Here is a 20132-nt window from a genome sequence, read left to right on the forward strand (position 1 = left end):
TCCATATTGGGCAAAGCCCTTTTGAATGATGCTTTTCCAGCTGAACCTTGCTGCTGTGGACAGCCACAAGAATAGGGATGTGATGTAATCTGGTCTGGACCCTCCTGCTATACTACAGCCGCCAAACTGCAGATCAGACTGATGGTCAAGATTATAGAAGAGCAGTGGGAAGGGGGCAGATGTACTAACCATGGCAGGAGGGTTGGATTCTGACCTACTTCTGCCTCTTATCCTGCTGTGTGGCTGAAGGGGTTGAACTGAACAATGTCCAACTCTCATTTGCCTCCAACATTCTGTAATTCATAGGATGTCTAATAGGGAATAACATATCCTGAGAGGACAGCAATGTGGAGTGATGGAAAAGCACTGTGAAAACCTGGAGTGTTGTCCCAGCTGGGTCACAGGCCAGTTACATATCTTTTGTCCTGGCACTTAAGCTTCCTGGATCTTACTTGGTTTTTATCGATGGAGATTTTATAACTGAACATCCTAAGGAACATTTCTGGAAGTTTCCTGATTTAAATAGCCAATTACTGGCGCTGGCACTGTCGCACAGCAGGTTAAGCTGGGGGCTGCAATGTCAGCATCCCATATGGGCACTGGTTCAGTCCTGGCTGCTCCCCTTCCAATTAACCTTCCTGCTAATGGTTCATTTACCTGGGCCCCTGCACCCATGTCAGAGACCCAGATGAAGCTCCTGGCTCCTGGCTTCAGCCTGGCCCAGCCTCAACTGTTAAGCCATTTGGGGAGTGAACCAGCAGATGCAAGATGTCACTCTAATCTCTCCCTCCTTCTCTGTAACTCTATCAAATAAATAAAATAAATCTTTAAAAATGTTTAACAAAGGGGCGGGCGCCGTGGCTCACTTGGTTAATCTTCCGCCTGCGGTGCCGGCATCCCATATGAGCACCGGGTTCTGGTCCTGGTTACTCCTCTTCCAGTCCAGCTCTCTGCTGTGGACCGGGAGTGCAGTGGAGGATGGCCCAAGTCCTTGGGCCCTGCACCCGCATGGGAGACCAGGAGGAAGCGCCTGGCTCCTGGCTTCGGATCGGCGCAGCGCTGGCCGTGGCGGCCACTTGGGGTGTGAACCAATGGAAGGAAGACCTTTCTCTCTGTCTCTCTCTCTCTGTCTATAACTCTATCTGTCAAAAAAAATGTTTAGCAAAAACCCAGTTACTTTGTTATTATTTGTCCTATGAATAATGCTTTGTGAAAAAATAACTTCAAAAGGAAGCAGATTAACACTCATCATGGGACACTTTTGAATAATTTAAAATTACATAAATTGTTGATGACTGACAATTTTTAATAAAATGACTTTGGACCAAGTTTTTTTTCCCGTAAGAATATGATTTTCTATGTATTATAAATTGTTGCCCACTCGAAAGCTGCCAAGGGAACTCATTCTTCCTTCAGAAGACAAGGTGTTTTTGAGGTTTCTCCAGTGGGTTTCATCTGCAGACCCTTTTTGGAAGGGGCAGGCTAGTTCCTATATGTGCAGGTCAGCATTTACTGAGGTCTCCCGGTCTCTGAGGAGCATCCTATGGTGGCATTGGCAGTGGGTGTGGTAAGGCTGGGATGATCCTAACCGTTTATTTTCCAATTTAATGCTCAGTGGCTTGATAGAGCTAATGAATCTTCCCAAAGCACCTGGGAGTTCCCTTGTCATTATTCCTGATGTAGGTACTGCTGGCAAGCATGTTTTTATATTGTTCCTGGAAGTAAAACTCCTTCTACTTTAAATGTGCAATTTCCCCTGCCTGAGAAGGTCAAAGGCTCATTTATGCAGTTCATAGGAGTATAAAAGAAGCATTTAGTGCCTCCCTGACAAGCCATCTGACTGGACTAATGCCTACTCATTTTCCGCTTGTGCTCATGGAAACTGCAGAAATTCATGGTTCCACCATGGTTCTTAAAGCCACAAATTGATGGCAAATGATCATTAGAATAAAATATCCGTATTTTCAAATCAGCTAAGTAGGAGTAGAAAGTGATTGCTCAGACTGTCAAAATTAAATTTATGTTAAAGCCACCTGAACTAAAATAAAATCTATGATGAAACACCATTTGAGCAAGTAGCAATTCATACAGCATCTAAATGCTGAGAATATTTAAGGCAAACTTAAGTGTGTTCACAATATAACTGTATCAAATGCTTTTCTACTACTTAGTTTGAACTCAGAGAATACTAACATTTATTTGGCACTTACTATATGCCAAGAATTTTGTATTTATAATAACTTCACTAGTTTTTAACATACCCTGAGGTGGTGGGGTCTGTTATCCCTGTTTCACAGATGAGTAATAGAGACTCAGAGAAGCTTAGGAATAGGCCTGCTATTGCAAGGCAATAAACCCTAACGCCAGTAGATTTAGCACAACACCATGATGCTAATCTTACTGAAGGAGACTATGGACAGCAAAAAAGAGCAAATCACCCTATTTTCACATTTTCCCATATTTCTTCTGTCACTTTCTTGTTTTTAAAAATTTTTATTTGTTTGAAAAGCAGAGAGAGAGAGCACATTCACACACTAGAGAGAGAGTGAGCCAGAGAGAGAGCGAGCATGCATACACACACTGGAGAGCGAGCCAAAGAGAGAGAAGAGAAAGAGAGAGAGAGTGCTTGCACACACTAGAGAGTGAGCCAAAGATAGATCTCACATCCACTGGGGTAGTCCCCAAATGCTCACAAATAACTGGAGTTGAACCAGGCTGAGGCCAGGAGGTGGAAGCTCAATCTAAGTCTCCCACATGAATGGCAGGGACCCATCTACTTGAGTCATCACCTGCTACCCCCACCACGCACATCAATAAGAAGCTGGAGTGAGGACTCATACCCAGGAGCTCCACTAAGGGAAGCTCGCATCCCATACAATATCTTAACTGTAGGCCACTTGCCTGTCCCTCATGTCCCACTGTCTGATGTGAACCCCGTGTTTCAACCAGATCTACCTCCCGTCCCTTCCAGGAAGCCATCTAAATATTGAGCCTTTCCTCAGCCTCTAACACGTTCTTTATCCCGTCTCTCTGTATCCCACGTTGCCATCAGTGCTTCAAGTTCTGGCTTTATTTTTTTGTGCACAGATCTTCTTTTAGATTCTTACCTTTTTTTTTTTGTTTTTAATTTCTTTGCTTATCATTTCAGATTTATTGTGTATTCTTTTATTATTCCGTAACTTCTTTGTGTGTATGTGATTACCCAACTAGATCATCAGCTTTAGGAAAGCAGCAAACCGCTGTTTTAACACATAATAGGCAATTAATTTTCCAAACAGTAAAGGGTACATCATTTCCATTGTTGTTCCGTGGATTCGGGTAGGATATAGTTAGTTTTGGAAATACAATTTTATAATTGGTACAATGTTCAGTACTAAATAGGAGGGAATTTCCCAGGTGTTCATCTTGCTATCATAGAAGACCCATTTTAAACAAGTGCTAGAGTTTTGTCTCTACTACTGAGTGCTTTCTTGCACCTTACTGGGAAGTCCAAACAAATGAACAAATCTGTAATTACTTAGTACAGTTACTGTGATTTGTTGCTAGATTTCAGGGGAACTCTGAAGACTTATTTGCCTTTATTACTATATTTAATGTTTCTTAACTGAAAGGCTCTGGGTCATGAGGACATGTGAAGGTCAAACTGGGTAGGTGACTAAGAGGTAATTCAGGTTTGCTCTTTTAAAGGTTTCCACTCTTAGTATAGCTGGCATTTGTAATGTCAGTCAAAAATTGGTGCTTGATGACCACAGATAATGATAATGTAATATATATTTCTCTTAAAACTAGAAGGAAGGAATTTGAATATTTTCACCATAAAAAATGTTAAATATTTGAGAAGATACATATGTTTACCTTGATTGGATATTACACAGTGTAGTCAACATATTACACGATATTTCATAAACATGTATACTTTTTATATGTCAGTTAAAAATAAATAAGTACATTATATATATGTATATACATTTTCCATTGAAGACATACTTAAAAAATTGGTACCTGGCCAGAAATGCCTGTGAAATAGCTGTGGTTCAAACCTCAACTAAAAAAGGGCAGTGATCTTAACAAAAGTGTTGTATGTATTCATATTGTGTCTTATTATTTTAGTTTATGTATATGTGTCCCTGATGTTTTCATTGTCTATGTGAACATGTTTTATTTCACCAAATAATTTAACTGGAGGTCAGCCTATCCGTTTATCATTTGTAGGATTTGGCCTATGGTAAACCACAGTGACCTGAGACATGGGCTGCATTGGGCAAAATTACATAACAGCATCATTTTCAATACTGTATAATGTGTCAGGTGCCACTGTTGAGGCAGGGAAGGCTTTAGTTAAATCAATCAAAAATTTTTTGTACAGGCTTGGGTACATCATTCCATTACCTGGAATTTAGAGTTGGAGTTGTTTTTAAGTTCATTTATACTTATGTATGTATAGAAAAGTGAGTTTCGGATAAGAATTGTATTCATGTAGAGAAGAAGTAGTTTTAAAATAGGAAAAATCTTTTTAAGAAAAACTGCATTGTGAAGTGGAGGTTGGAATATATTTTGTTGAGAAAATGGAGGAAGCCAGTGAAGATGGAGTAGAAGAGTGGATATTAGAACTCTTGGTTTATGACCTGGCCTTGTGTTGACTCTCAGAGGTCATGGTGACTCTTGGACTAGAAATGCAGATTCAAAGCATAAACACAATTGAAAGTAATAATTTTCATGTTTGCTTCCTCAGGTTCCTTCTTGCCACCCCCAGGTATAAAACATGAGGTTTGTGTTTTCAGGAAGATGAGGGAAAAATCTATTTGCTTTCTCATAGTTTAGCTACTTTTGTCGTTCTCGCTCCATAAAGGGAGAGGCTTCAGTACTTTGCATTGTATCATGCCTAGCCACCCCCCCCCCCCCCATTTGAATGTAATTGTTCCTTAGCAAATAATTGCAGTTCAGAATGACTTTTATTGGGATTGATTGAATTAAGGATATGTATGAAAATGAGTTAAAGCTTAATCTATTACCCAGGGATTTGATGAAAACATCAGAAAAGCAATCATTCGTGGGGATTAAATATGCTTCCGTGTAAGTGGGCAATGTGGTTCCCTTAGAGTCCCTTCTGCTCTGACTAGGAAGTAGTGGCATCAGGGTGCAGAACACATGATTTTGGTATAGAATGGGATTTTACCATGATGTGCCTTTGGATGCTATGTTAGATATTAACACTAATTGGGAGCTTGCCTCATTGTAATAAATGACACTTCATATTTTCAGTATAATAAGCTTTTCAAAACATAGAACCTGAAGGGGCAATGTGTGTCCTATGCCAGAGAGCTAGTTGTTTTAGGATGTTTTAATATTTACTTAGACCACATCTTTAAGATATATTTTTTTTCAGATATCAAGTCAGATGCCCTGTTTATGGAAAGAGGCAAATAACAGATGTCTAAGAAATAACTAACTGTCTCCCTTGCTGTGATGAAGTTTCTCAGAGGGAGTCTTGGAGCTGTGGCAGGACGGTGTAGGCAGGACTCGGGAGGTGGTGTCATGAGCCAGAAGCAGAGGCCTTGAAGAGGGGAAGGGAAGTTATTAACGAGGCAGTGAGAGCTCATGGAGAGTCAGAAATCCAAGGCTCTGTGAGGGTGAAGGGGAGTTGAGAGGAAGCTCAAGTAAGACTCAGGCAATGCAAAAATGCTCGGGTAGCCCAGACAAAATTCTGTTGAGTCTTTGCTCTAAAAGGACAATCACATTACTAGGATTGTGTTCACACTTGAGTATTTTCCCCTTGCTGGCCCAGCTACACTTCTTACATCTCATATAGGCTCCCTTTCCAAAATAAGAATTAAGCCTACACTGTTCACATTAATGTGCAACCTTTCTCCGAATTTTGGCAGTACAAATTATATTTTTAGTTTAATATCAATTTCTTTTTTTTTTAAAAAAAGATTTGCTTATTTATTTGAAAGTCAGTGTTACACAGAGAGAGGAGAGGCAGAGAGAGAGAGAGAGAGAGAGAGAGAGGTCTTCCATCTGCTGGTTCACTCCCCAATTGGCCGCAACGGCAGGAGCTGCGCCAATCAGAAGCCAGGAGCCGGGAGCTTCTTCCCGGTCTCCCACGCGAGTGCAGGGGCCCAAGGATGTCAGCATCTCAGGTGGCAGCTTTACCCGCAGTGCCACAGTGCTGGCTCCAATAAGCATTTAATTAGAATAATTATTATTCATGGGTCCTTTATAATTTGTTTCAAATATATGGATTTATTGTTTCACCTACATCCATGTTATCAAAAGTATGAATGAGTAAGTAGTATCTTGTGTGAAGCTACGTGAGACCATTTAATATTTTATTCATTCTTTCCAGCTGTTGTTTTCATTAATAGCCCTGGGTAACAACTGACTCATCTAATTCTAGATAGGATTGCTCAGATGAATCATTACACATTTTTGATAGTTAATGTGAAGAGCCACTTCTTCCGTATTATATAGCTGATTAGAAAAAAAACATGCTTTTGCTGAGCCTTAAAATGACTGATAGTATTGATAAGAGCTGTAAGCTAGTAAGTACTATCCAATTTCTACAGTGTATAACTTACATATTGTAGAGAAATATGTTGTCATGATCTGCTGGGAACAGGAAATTGTTTTTTTTACTTGAGTGTGGATTTAATATTAACACTGAGGCATCCTAGAAATTAAGTGTTCCTCACAAAGAACTGAAATGATAACTTTTTATTTGTAAAAATGATGTTACTTAAGCATATATCTATATTTACTATGTTATTAATGTAAAATGTTCCATTTATTTAATTTATATGTACACTGTTATGATTTTCAGCTTCTTTCTTGTGTTGTCTTAATCTTCTGTAGTTAGGAACTGATTTTTTTTGTAACAGTTTTTAATCTATGCCACTTACCACAACTGCTTTGATCTATAGAACTCATCCCAGCTTCACTATCTGTGAAACATTTAAAAGATAATTTAAAATATATTACTGTCTGAATCATAGATTTTTTAGTTGAATTGGGCCATTTAAAATAGCTTGAAATTACTCAGAGTGTCAGTTTAACCCCATGTTTTCCCAAGGGATTTGCCTGTAATTCTAAACTGGATTGTGGCCCAAAGGCTGAGAAATGATTATAATTCTTAGTCCACAAATAAGTAACCTTAATCTCAGATTAATTTTAGTGATTTTTTTTTTGTTAAAATTGGCAGTAAACACTTTAGGCTTCTTTCTCTAAATAGCTTTAGCATAGGAATGTTTGTCTATTTTTGATTCTTTGGCTATTCATTTATCTTATTTGGGGACAGTGAGTGTCAGCTTTGTGTGAAAGGTCTTCATGGCTCACCATTTTAACTGCTTTGCTATGGCTCTTTCACAGAATCCTGCTGCATCACAGAAGCTGGAAGTGCTGATGTTCCATTGAAATCACAATGGAAAGTCTTGACTTAACTGGTAAGAGCTGCACTGTAGGTGCATCTTACAGACTTACTTGGAAACAGTGAGGCAGTCAAGAGCTATGTGTCGTCAGTGCTGGTCGTAACTTTCCCTCTGATGGAGTCACCTTCTACCTTGGTTGAAGAAGTGTGACAATTGTATAATTTTTCTTGTCAATTTTACTTATTTTTTAAGAGGCATTTTAATCTCCATCATCAAGTAAGTTAATTTTTCTTTTAAAATTCTGAAATTATTTAAATTAACTGTCTCAAAATCTCTGATTTGTTCCTCCACAATAGTGTGTAGTTGTAGGTTATGTACCTAAAACTATTTTTGTACTGCCATTGAATTTAATTAAAAAACAAATCAGCATCCAAGCATTTTAGAGTTTTTTTTTACCTAAAAATAATGAGGTATATGTACCTGGATTGTGAAACCCCTTTATATATGAAAACCACATAATGAAGAAAATTTTAAAATACATACATATCACAAATTATATCGAATTTGAAACTCCGATAATTATCATCTGTCCTTTTGCAATTGAGTTATTTTCAAAGCTGTTGGCTTTGAAAAAAATTAAAATAGGGCAATAATACTTTAATATTAAATTTAATGGCCACTTAAATGTATATAGTTTTCCCAATCTGGGAATAAAATGTTTGATTGTTTTACTGACACGTAAATACTTTATAGCATACTGATGATTTATAAAACTGAGGAACTTGGTGTGAATTACAAATGAGCAAATAAATATTGTTTTTAGTTGTGATTTTCAGTAAAGGACTTTGTTCTTCAACTTTCAAATTATTGAAATCTGAAGTAATCGGAAATATTTTCTAAAGTATTTTTATTTGATAACTTATTAAATATTTATATAATATTTGCTTTTAGGATATAGCTCTGAATGCCATCGTCTAGGATTGTACACATAATAAAAATGGATGCCATTTAGCCTGAGTGTGTATTTACTATAGGATATTTAAATACTAACAGAATCCTCATGCCAATGCAAAGATCAGGATTTAGTTGTCATTTTTCTTCTTCTTTTTTTTTTTTTTTAAAGCTATTTATTTGAAAGGCAGAGTTACAGAGAGTCAGAGGCAGAGAGAGAGAGAAGTCTTCCATCTGCTGGTTCGCTCCCCAAATAGCCACAACAGCTGCAGCTGGGCAGATCCAAAGCCAGGAGCCCGGAGCTTCTAGGTCTCCTATTCAGGTGCAGGGGTCCAAGGACTTGGGCCATCCTCCACTGCTTTCCCAGGCCATAGCAGAGAGCTGGATCAGAAATGGAGCAGCCGGGGCTTGAACCAGCACTCATATGAGATGCCAGCACTGCAGGTGGTGACTTTACCTGACTTATGGTAACTTTACGGTGACTTTATTATGCCACAGTGCCAGCCTCTAGTTATCGTTTTTATTTTTTGCTATGCTATCGTTTAAGGAACACTTATTAAAAATTCAAACTCTGGGGACCAGCGTTGTAGTGTAGCTGATAAAGCCACCTCCTGTGACACTGGCATCCCATATGGGCACCAGTTCTAGACTTGGCTGCTCCACTTCTGATCCAGCTCCCTGTTAATGCTCCTGGAAGTGCACCCACATGGGAGACCTGGAAGAGGCTCCTGACTCTTGACTTTGGTCTCATCCAGCCCTGGCCACTGTGGCCATTTGGGAAGTGAACCAGTGGATGGATGATCCCTCACCCTCTCTGTCTCTCCCTCATTCTCTCTGTAATTCTACCTTTCAAATAAACTAAACATCTCTGCTCCATGTCTGCTTCATGCCTGTACTAAACTGAAGAAGCAACCTTTTTAAGACGCACAAGTCTTGTGGAGGAAGGAGAAAACAGTGATGGTAGAATCATGGCTCTTGAAACAGCTGCTTGGAAGTGGCACTTGTCACTACCTCTTATATTCCATGACCAAGCCTGTGGTACTGCTTGGGAGTAGCATTGTAGGGAGGGAAGGGTAGGGAAAGGCTGATAGGAAAGGATAGTGCATATTTTTCTTTTTAAGATTTCATTTTTGGCCCGTGCCGTGGCTCAATAGGCTAATCCTCCGCCTAGCGGTGCCGGCACACCAGGTTCTAGTCCCGGTTGGGGAGCCGGATTCTGTCCCGGTTGCCCCTCTTCCAGGCCAGCTCTCTGCTGTGGCCAGGGAGTGCAGTGGAGGATGGCCCAAGTACTTGGGCCCTGCACTCCATGGGAGACCAGGATGAGCACCTGGTTCCTGCCATCGGACCAGCGTGGTGCGCCGGCCGCAGCGCGCCTGCCGCGGCGGCCATTGGAGGGTGAACCAACTGCAAAAAGGAAGACCTTTCTCTCTGTCTCTCTCTCTCTCACTGTCCACTCTGCCTGTCAAAAAAAAAAAAAAAAAGATTTCATTTTTATTTGAAAGGCAGAGTTACAGAGAGATGGGGGAGGGGAGATATCTTCCATCTGCTGATTCACTCCCCAAATGGGCACAATGAACAAGGCTGGGCCAGAGTAAAGCCAGGAGCCTGGAACCCCATGCCAGTCTCTCACATGGGTAGCAGGGGCCCAGGTATTTTTGCTATCTTCCAGTGCTTCCTCAGGAGCACCAGCAGGGAGCTGGGTCCGAAGTGGAGCAGCTCAGATTAGAAATTGTGCTCATATGGGACGCTAGCATCACAGGTGGTAGCTTAACCAGCTGTACCACAGTGCCAGCCCTGGTGTATAATTATAATTACAGTGTTTACAAAATACCCCCTGCTGCTTTTTCAGAGGCAGAGTGCATATAGTGTATTAAGCATTCCAGGAAGTCCTCCAGTAAATAAATGTTTAGCTGATAAAATTATTTCACTGTGAATCCTTTTGTTGTTATATAGTATGTGTGTGAAAAGTTTTAAAAATAAGATTGTTGATTATTTTGTTTTTAACAATTTTATTTATTTATTTGAGAGGCAGAGAGACAGATATTATTAGAGAGAGCTCCTATTTGTTGATTCATTCTTCCAATGCCCACAGCAGCTGGGGCTGGGCCACATCAAAGTTGGGAATGGTGTTTCAATTCAGGTCTGCCACATGACTGGCAGAGACCCGATTACTTGAGCCAATACCTCTGCCTTCCAAGGTATGCGTTAGCAGGACTTTGGGATCACAGTCAATGGGGTATTGAACCTGGGCACTCCAGTATGGGATGCCATGTCGTAATCTGATGTCTTAATGACTAGGCCAAACATTCACTTTTGTGACAAATTTTCAGGAATGAGGAATTGATAAAATTCTAGAGTTTCTTTGTTTTGTACTTTAAACCTTTTTCTCATGTTTTATAAAAGTTTCTAGTACATATGGTAGGTTTAGATTACTATTTCATAAGTAGTTCCAGGTTTCTGTTTTTTTTTTTTTTTAAAAGATTTTATTTATTTATTTGAGAGGTAGAGTTACAGACAGTGAGAGGGAGAGACAGAGAGAAAGGTCTTCCTTCTGTTGGTTCACTCCCCAAGTGGCCGCAAGGGCCAGAACTACACTGATCCAAAGCCAGGAGCCAGGAGCTTCTTCTGGGTCTCCCATGCGGGTGCAGGGGCCCAAGGACTTGGACCATCTTCTACTGCTTTCCCAGCCCATAGCAGAGAGCTGGATTGGAAGAGGAGCAGCCGGGACTAGAACCAGCGCCCATATGGGATGCCAGCGCTGTAGGTGGAGGATTAACCTGCTGCGCCACAGCGCCAGCCCCCAGGTTTCTGGTTTTGGCCTGACCGAGCCGTGACCATTGTGGGCATTTGGGGAATGGACTAGTTGATGGAAGATCTCTTCTGTCACTCTCCTTTCAAGTAAATGAAAGTCAATAAACATTAAAACGTTTTAAAATGAATGAAAATTACCATAGACTGGACTTTCTTCAATTTCCAAATTAGAGAAGAGAAATATGATGCTCTTAGTAATCTTTTAACTTTGTGAAATAGGCTGTAGAACCTTGACAGATACTACTTAATTTGTGATGTAATAAGACAAGGAGGCAATGGGTACTTTACTTTTTCCAATAGTGCTACAGTAAGTTTATTGGATAGAGTGGTAACCAAATGCCTTTGTCTACTTAAGTTCCATTTCAAGCAATCTTCCTAGAGATAAAGTATCCAGATACAGTAGGGAGCTTCATGACTGTATCCTAGGAGTTTTCTAAGGTATTCTACCTGAGGTCAAGTTCACTATACAGTGACTTTACCTTGTTATCTCTTATGTTTTGTAGAAAATTGCTAGGCACATAGAACTCCTCAGCTAATATTGATTTCATTAATCCCACCAGTATTAAAAAACCTTGCCACCAGTCCTGTGTGGCTTAAGATGAGTTAGTGATCCAAGAGTATATAAACAATGCTTTGTTTGATAGTTCATAGTTCCTTAAGATTGGGGAAAAGGAACATGGCTAGACAGCTGTCTCTTTTTTAATCAATAACGTAAGTTAGAAGGCAAGACAGTATAGCAAAACATGAGTTTTAGATCCAAAGAAATCCTAATTCTGGGAATTTTTAACAGAAAAAATTTACATAGTTATTCGACCTCTCTAAAATGTCTTTTTTCTCATCATCCTATGTGGATAATGATCTCTACTTTGTAGGATGGTAAGAATTAATGGGATAATTGTGTCAAGTGACAGATATAGTGCCTGGCAAATAGATGCACTCAATGGTAGTTAAAACAGTGATGAAAGTTCAAGAATCTTGATGTGCTATAAAATACCTCAAATAGACATCTGGCAGTATATATGTATCTGAAATGTATTTGTCTATTTATATGTAAACATAGGCACAGACACACACACACACATCCCAAGGGTTTAAAAGTGTTTTCCTGAATAGGCAAAAGCCTATTTTCCCTGCTACAGTTTTAATAAAAATTTAAAGTGACTTTGCTCCTACCACTGAGAAAAAGAATTGATCTTACAGAAATGTTAGCCACTTTATAATCTAGTAATTCACCTCTTACCACTGAGATTTTAGAAATCCCAAAGACAAATTAATGGTTAAGAGTAAATATATGATCTCCACCCTGATTATTAATGAGGTCAGCATCAAATTGCAAAAAAATTCAATTTTTGATGTCATCTTGATGCAAGGTCTAAGAAAGGTGATGGCACCACTGGAATTTTCTTCACCATGTATGCAAATACTGTTTGAGTTCAAAAGGAATGAGTGTTTCTATTTCATGGTTTTTATGTTACTATTCTCCAATGAGGATTTCATTAATTTAGACTCCTCAGAGAGCTTCTCTAATGAATCTGCCCCTGTGAACTCTTAGAATCAGTACAGTATGATAGTATGTTTTCAGAGCCAAAGCCTTATGCTCTTTCTAAAATGACAATTTAATTTAAAATAACACACACATATATAAATGTTTTTGGGTGAATTATTCAGTTCTTCCAGGTTCTCCTCCTTATAGATGGACCATCTTTGTGACTATCAGTTACTCACTCAGATTGATTAATGGTAGAGTTAAATTACCTTAAAAATAGAAACTCTTCATCTTTAGAGGTTGCACTAATCAACTCAGGCTGCTGTAACAAGGAGCACAAATTGGATGGCTTAAACAACAGACATTTATTTTCTTACAGTTCTGGAAACTAGAAGGTCTTTTTAAAATTTTATTTATTTTTAAAAAAAATTTTTTTGACAGGCAGAGTTAGAGAGAGAGAGAGAGGGAAAGGTCTTCCTTTTTCCATTGATTCACCCCCCAAATGGCTGCTGCAGCTGGCGCGCTGTGCCAATCCGAAGCCAGGAGCCAGGTGCTTCCTCCTGGTCTCCCATGCAGGTAAGGGTCCAAGCACTTGGGTCATCCTCCACTGCCTTCCCGGGCCACAGCAGAGAGCTGGACTGGAAGGAGCAACTGGGACAGAATCCGGTGCCCCAACCGGGACTAGAACCCGGGGTGTGGGCGCCGCAGGTGGAGGATTAGCCAAGTGAGCTGCAGCACCTGCCACTAGAAGGTCTTGATAGAGAGGCTGGTGAATTCAGGTTCTGGGGCGGACTCTTCCTGTCTTGTGTGCAGCTGCCTTCTTACTGTGTCCTTACAGGCCTTTCCATATGTGCATAGAGAGAACCAGCTCTGGTGTCTCTTCCTGTTCTCATAATTGCATCATTTCTGTTGGTTTAGTGCCTCACTCTTATGACCTTGGCCCTTTCTCACACATTTGGGGTTGGGACTTTACATGTGAATTTGGGGAGACACAATTCTATCCATAACACAGGTAGCTATTTTTCTCTAACAAATAATGAAATGAAAGTACTTAAAAACACTTTGTGTTGTTCAATCTGTAGATAAGAAATCTGCTTTATTATACTCTTCTAGAACTCTGAAAATAGATTGATACCTTTGAGGTGAGAGACTTGAAATTACTTCTACTTTGAAGTCATTGCATGAAAATGAAATGCTTGCAAGTGAAGGAATCAATTCAAAGAACTTTAGCATTAAAGTTATTGGTATAATCATTGTAAAAATTGATTTCCAAGTATACTTATTATCTATGAATGAAATATATTTGAAAATTAGGTTGATGAATAAGACAAGTTACACTTTTGGGTTGTATCTGTTTCTTTTTACTCTGTCAAGCCAATTCATATTTTTTAATGCAGTATTTTACTTTGTGAATCACTTGAGAATTCCAAACAGGAAAATCCCATATACTTGAAATTTTGGTAAATAGACAGGAAAAAAGATTATGTATTTGTAATAATGTCAGCAGAAATCAAGGGGCCATAATTCTGATGTACCTACTTATCCTACTTCTTTGTTCACTTTTTTCTTTCTTTCTTCCCTTCCTTCTGTCCTCTGATATCAGCTCCTAAATCAGCTCCTAAGATTGTTTGAATTTCTCCAGTAATAGTCTAAATGCAATTCACTGAATATCTGTGTAATAACTTCCTTCTATTACAATCATACTGTAGTATATTTTTTCTATTAGGTAAGTTGGTTGATGGGTACTTGGGATTAGTGATGAATAGATAGTAGATTTACTTTTTGAGTATTGATGTAAGCTTTTTTTTTTCTTCCTTTTATCTGTAGAGTGTGTATTCTCTGTTATAAGACTTGGTTCAATTTCTGGTGATTTAACATCTAAAATAGAAAATGTAAGCAGAAGAAAACAAACCTTTGAGACTTAAACACTTATTTTTTTGGACAGGCAGAGTTAAACAGTGAGAGAGAGACACACAGAAAGGTCTTCCTTCCTTTGGTTCACCCCCCAAATGGCCGCTATGGCCGGAGCGCTGTGCAGATCCAAAACCAGGAGGCCAGGTGCTTCCTCCTGGTCTCCCATGCAGGTGCAGGACCCAAGGACTTGGGCCATCCTCTACTGCCTTCCGGGGCCACAGCAGAGAGCTGGACTGGAAGAGGAGCAACTGGGACAGAATCCGGTGCTCCAACCGGGACTAGAACCCAGGGTACTGGCACCGCAGGTGGAGGATTAGCCAAGTGAGCCGTGGAGCTAGCCGAAACACTTTTTTTTAAAAAAATATTTATTTGAAAGAGAGAGAAGGGGGGGGGGGGAGAGAGAGAAAGAGAAGTTGATCTTCCATCTGTTGGTTTGCTCCCCAGATGGCCACAATGGCCAGGGCTGAGCTGGGCTGAAGCCAGGAGCCAGGAGCTTCTTTCCAGTCCCCTATGTGGATGGCAGGGACCCAAGGACATTGGCCATATTCTGCTGCTTTCCCAGGTGCATTAACAAGGAGCTGGATTGGAAGTGGACTTAGCGGGGACACAAACTGGTGCTCATATGGGATGCTGACAGGTGGCGGCTTTACCCATTATGCCACAACATGGGTCCAAGGCTAATTTTAATTTATTTGTAAAATTTATCAGCCCATCTTTGTATGTATAGATTACAGGATAAATTGTTAATCAGTGATCTAATTTTGTGGATGTTTAATTGCCTGATTCTCATTTCATTAAACCCGTATTCTTCTGAGCTTGGCATTAAGCATCCCTTGAAAGATATTTTAATGCTTTTGTCTATTTTTGATTTTAGTTATCCCTGAAAGCTCTTTAGGAACTGACTCAAACTCAGAAGCTTTATATGTATAATGAATTTCAGCCATGTATCTCCTCTCAATAAGAGGAATCAATCTACTGGTTTTGAAATGTACTGATTAAGGATAGTATATAAATACATTAAGGTATGACTTCATGCATTGAATGCTGCTCTAGAAAGTGTTGGGTAAGTTAAGTGCTTTTGTTATTGGAGTCTTTTCCCTTCTGATCCCTATAATAGAGAAGCGTGTTTCTCCAGGAAAATAATTGGGTCTAATGGAGGGAAGTTGCTCATAAGACTTCTGTCTCAGAACTTCCATGTGTTTCATGTTCTACACTTACTAAATATTCTCCATGTGTACATTTAAATGTGTATGAATAAGAGTGTATACATGCAGTACTTTCATAAAACCTCCAAATTGCTATGGGACTTAGGTTTACAATAACGAGTCTATGTTATGACTATGTCCCAAAAATCTAAAAAGATTATCTGGCTAATGGAAGTTGCTTGATGAATTCTCATTGTATTAATGGAATCATTAATTCTATTGAACTTGGTTTTAATAAGCATCTCCTGGTCTATATGGACATAAATCTTTATCCCAGAATGAATTCAGTAGTCTCTCTCTTTTTTTTTTTTTTTGACAGGCAGAATGGACAGTGAGAGAGAGAGAGAGAGAGAGAGAGAGAGAGAAAGGTCTTCCTTTTGCTGTTGGTTCACCTTCCAATGGCCGCCGCGGCCGGCGCACTGCGCTGATCCGAAGTCAGGAGCCAGGTGCTTCTCCTGGTCTCCCATGCGGCCACCGTGGCCGGTGCACCGCGCTGATCCGAAGCAAGGAGCCAGGTGCTTTCTCCTGGTCTCCCATGCGGGTGCAGGACCCAAGGACTTGGGCCATCCTCTACTGTACTACAGGGCCATAGCAGAGGGCTTGCCTGGAAGAGGGGCAACCGGGACAGAATCTGGCGCCCTGACCGGGAGGGACTAGAACCCGGTGTGCCTGCGCTGCAGGCGGAAGATTAGCCTATGAGCCATGGCGCTGGCGAATTCAGTAGTCTTTAAAATTAATTGCACTCCATGCCTTCAAGTTTGCAGTTAGTACTATAATCAATAAGTGTTAGCAGGCTTGAGAAGTTTAAATGAGCCACAAAACATGCTTTTAAAGATTTATTTATTTGAAAGTCAGAGTTACACAGAGAAGGAGAGGGAGAGAGAGAGAGAGAGAAACAGAAAGAGAGAGAGAGGTCTTCTATCTGCTGGTTCACTCCCCAGATGGCCGCCACGGCCAGAGCTGTGCCAATCCAAATCCAGGAGCCAGGAGCTTCTTCCGGGTTTCCTACGTGGGTGCAGGGTCCCAAGGACTTGGGCCGTCTTCCACTGCTTTCCCAGGCCATAGCAGAGAGCTGGATAGGAATTGAAGCAGCCAGGTCTCTAACTGGCACCCATATGGGATGCTGGCGCTTCATGCCAGGGCTTTAACCTGCTTTTTTCCCCCCCAGATTCCTCCTCTAATTCTCCTTTGTGTAGTGTTCCTTGATATCCCTAAGTAGGATATTCATTTAGAATTTCACTTATTAGAGAATATGAGATAAATCTTTCTAATAAGGATGTTATAATAAATCTTGTTGATTATAAAGGTGTCCTAGTCATGTCTCCTTTTATGAGTTTTTACTGAATCATCAAAATCATAAAATTCTTTAGTGATTATTTTCATTGTAATAGAATATTTTTATAGTGATGGTTATCATATGACTCTGAAAAAGTATTTTAGAACTTTTACTTCTGATGCTTATAAATGTCTTTATTCTTTCCTCTAGATTATCAGCCTCATAATGCTCACTGTTGCTTCCCAGAGATGACTGTGAATAGGCAATAACTTACAAATTTTCTTATAGAAGACAGGTTTGAATGGGTCACATTCTGTTTTTGCTTGTGAGCTGTACGATGATCTATCAGAGGCATGGGCAATGGAGTTAGGTAGGTCTAAGGCTAAACCTAAAACATTATTTCACTAATAAGAGTTCTGAGGAAGATAGTTAAGCATCCTGCTTAGGGATATCAAGGAACACTACACAAAGGAGAATTAGAGGAGAAATCTGGAAGGTAATGGGCTCCTTTTGCTGGTTGGGATGTATAAAAAGTTAAAATTAGAAACCAGTGCAAAGGCAGATGTAAGAGGGTCTTCAATGTCAGGGTCAGTTTACTGTTTTCCTCCTAAAGGCAGATGAACCACTGAACAATTTTGAGCCGATGATAAAAATGGGATAGATTGTAAGGGAAAGCAGGTAAGCCTTGGGAAGACTGGTTTACTGAGCTTTAATGTTACCTTAGGTGAGAAGAAATCCATTCTTCTTGTAGAGTATCAACAGTTTAAAATGATACTGCTATGAAGGTCATTAAGTTCATACCCTACATGTATCCTGAAATATTTTGGACTGAGGTATTCAACTCATCAAATCAAATCTTTCCCATTTTGCAGAGTGAAAATTAGTGGATATTCAAGTTTAAGGATTTTCTCATGAATTTTCTGAAACACTTGATGCCTGCCACTGATTTTGCGTCTGTGTGTGTGTCTGTGTTTAGTGATTATAAATTTAGCTTTTACAGTGTTTCTCAAAGAATGAATTCCAGGATTTGTCACCTGTACCAGTTTAAAAGCTGCGAATCTAAAGGACAGGTGTTATAGCACAGCTGGCTAAGTTGGCATCCCGTATCAGAGTACCAGGTTGAATTTTGACTGCCCTGCTTCCAAATCAGCTCCTAGCTAATGTGTCTCGGAGAGCAGAGGAAGATGGCCCAAATACTTGGGCCCCTACCCAAATGTATGGGAGACCTGTGTGGAGTTCCTAGTTCCTGGCTTTAGTCTGTTGTGGCCAATTAGGGAGTGAGTCAGTGGATGAAGGATCTCTCTGTGTGTGTTTCTCCCTCCTTATCTATCTCTCACTTTGGTTTTCAAATAAAGTCTTTAAAAAAATCACTAGTCTACATAACTTGGCAGTAGAACTGAACTCATTTGGAGAGGAGGAGGGATGGATAGTGAGAGAAAAAGAGGGGATGGAGGGTGTTGAAACGGAAATCTAAATAGGTTTCTAATTTCAGTGTGGTAGTTCATAAGAGTACTAATACTGCCATCCAAAGTAAAGAAATAATAGTAAAACGTGTGTGTGTGTATGTGTGTGCGTGTAAGAGAGAGGAAAATAGAGAGGATGGGTGGATGGGGGTTGAAGTTTGGATTGGATTTTAAGCAGAGAAGATGTTCACATGATTGTGTTTGGCCTATAGTTACCAATTTGACTTTGGTAGAGATTTAGGTTGAATTATAGGTATAGCTTAAAAGAGGTGAAGTTGAAGGTTCGAAAATTGGCAAAAGTAGGTAATATCCCTAAGGTCAGACCTTCTGGAAATATCTACCTATTCTTTGTTGATGCAGATTTGAAGAAAAGAAAACAATTCTGTAATGAGGAAAGTAATATAGTGCTTTGAAAGGTTTCAAGATCAACAATGTTGAAAAATTGAGAGATATTCAAATGCCTCAGAAATATCTCTGGATTAGTGACCCAGTGGTTAGGATACCTTTAGATAAAGGAGTTTTGTTTTTTTTTTTTAAATAGAGCATTAAAGGCAGAAGCTATGTTACATAATGTTTCCAATATTCCATCTTTCACTGCCAAGTTCTTGATCCTCCTTTTAACTGAGACTGTATGTTGAGCCACTGTCTTCCTGGAGAAATCTATGATGTAAAAATTCACTCCATGGGAGCAAAGAACTCATCTTCTTTATGTGTAGCTTTAATATTCTTTTCTTTAAGTATGTTACTTAGACTGTTTCAAGTCAAAGTTTATCCAGATGTTAATATAATTTCCTCAAATGCACTGAAGTAAATTTCTTTAAAATGTCATCAGCAAATATACCTCTTAAATAGCTCAGCCACCCATAGCACTTATATTTATTATAATTGTCACTGCAGTGGGATGAATTATGAATTCCTGGTTGTTTCCATCTTTGGTTTTGCATTAAATGTAGTAGTCCTTTAAATAAAGCCTAATCTTTTAATAGTGATCCTTTAGAATGCTTTTAGGAGTAGTTGGTCTACCTGCACATGCAGTTTTTAAGAGTAAGAACCAGATATGCAGGAACTTATGTGTCCACCTCAGAAAATGGTGGGAAGGGTACATAAGACTCACCTTTGATAATGATAATGATTGTAATGATGGAAGCTGCAATGATTTTATTATAAATGCTAATTTCTATGTTTCTATATTTGTATGAATGCATATATATTTTTCCCCTAATCTTTACAATAACCCTTAGATATGGGTACCATGATTCTCATTCTATACTTGATGCTCAGAACATTTAAATAAATTATCTGCATTTCTTTACTAAATAAAGACAGAGCCTGGTTCAAGTCCAGCTCTTTTGATTTCCAAAGACTGTGTTCTTTACCTGTGGGTTTTATACTATATTTGAAATGTGAGCTAAAACACCTTTGATATTAACTATTCACCCCAGCTCACGGCCTCACTATGTTTTCCCCCTTTTCTGCCATTTTAAGAAGAAAGTAGATCAGTATGTTTCATTTGCATAGATAAATATACTGCCTTAATGCCATTGTTGATGGTCAGACATTGTCCTTTGTATTTCATACTGTTCTATATATTTAATATGGTTATAAATAGTTAATCTTCTCCACCTGATGAGAGGTAGTGTATTTTCTCCTCAGCATTTTATT

General features: G+C 39.5%; 1 protein-coding gene across 8 annotated transcripts in view; it reads left to right on the forward strand.

Annotated features, from left to right (window-relative positions):
• The window catches only part of BBX (BBX high mobility group box domain containing), a 280483-nt gene that overhangs the window by 109368 nt on the left and 150983 nt on the right, over positions 1–20132 (forward strand). For 6 of the 8 annotated variants that reach the window (XM_062207541.1, XM_062207531.1, XM_062207610.1 and 3 more), the window contains one exon: positions 7366–7439. The exons of 1 other annotated variant lie outside the window; for it this stretch is intronic. The gene's annotated coding sequence lies outside the window, so the exon portion shown is untranslated. Of the gene's footprint in view, positions 1–7365; positions 7440–7623; positions 7641–20132 lie in introns of those variants that run through there. One more of the 8 variants, XM_062207600.1, reaches the window with a different exon arrangement.

Source organism: Lepus europaeus, chromosome 2 (genome assembly GCF_033115175.1).
Source record: "Lepus europaeus isolate LE1 chromosome 2, mLepTim1.pri, whole genome shotgun sequence".
NCBI classification, from domain to species: Eukaryota; Metazoa; Chordata; class Mammalia; order Lagomorpha; family Leporidae; genus Lepus; species Lepus europaeus.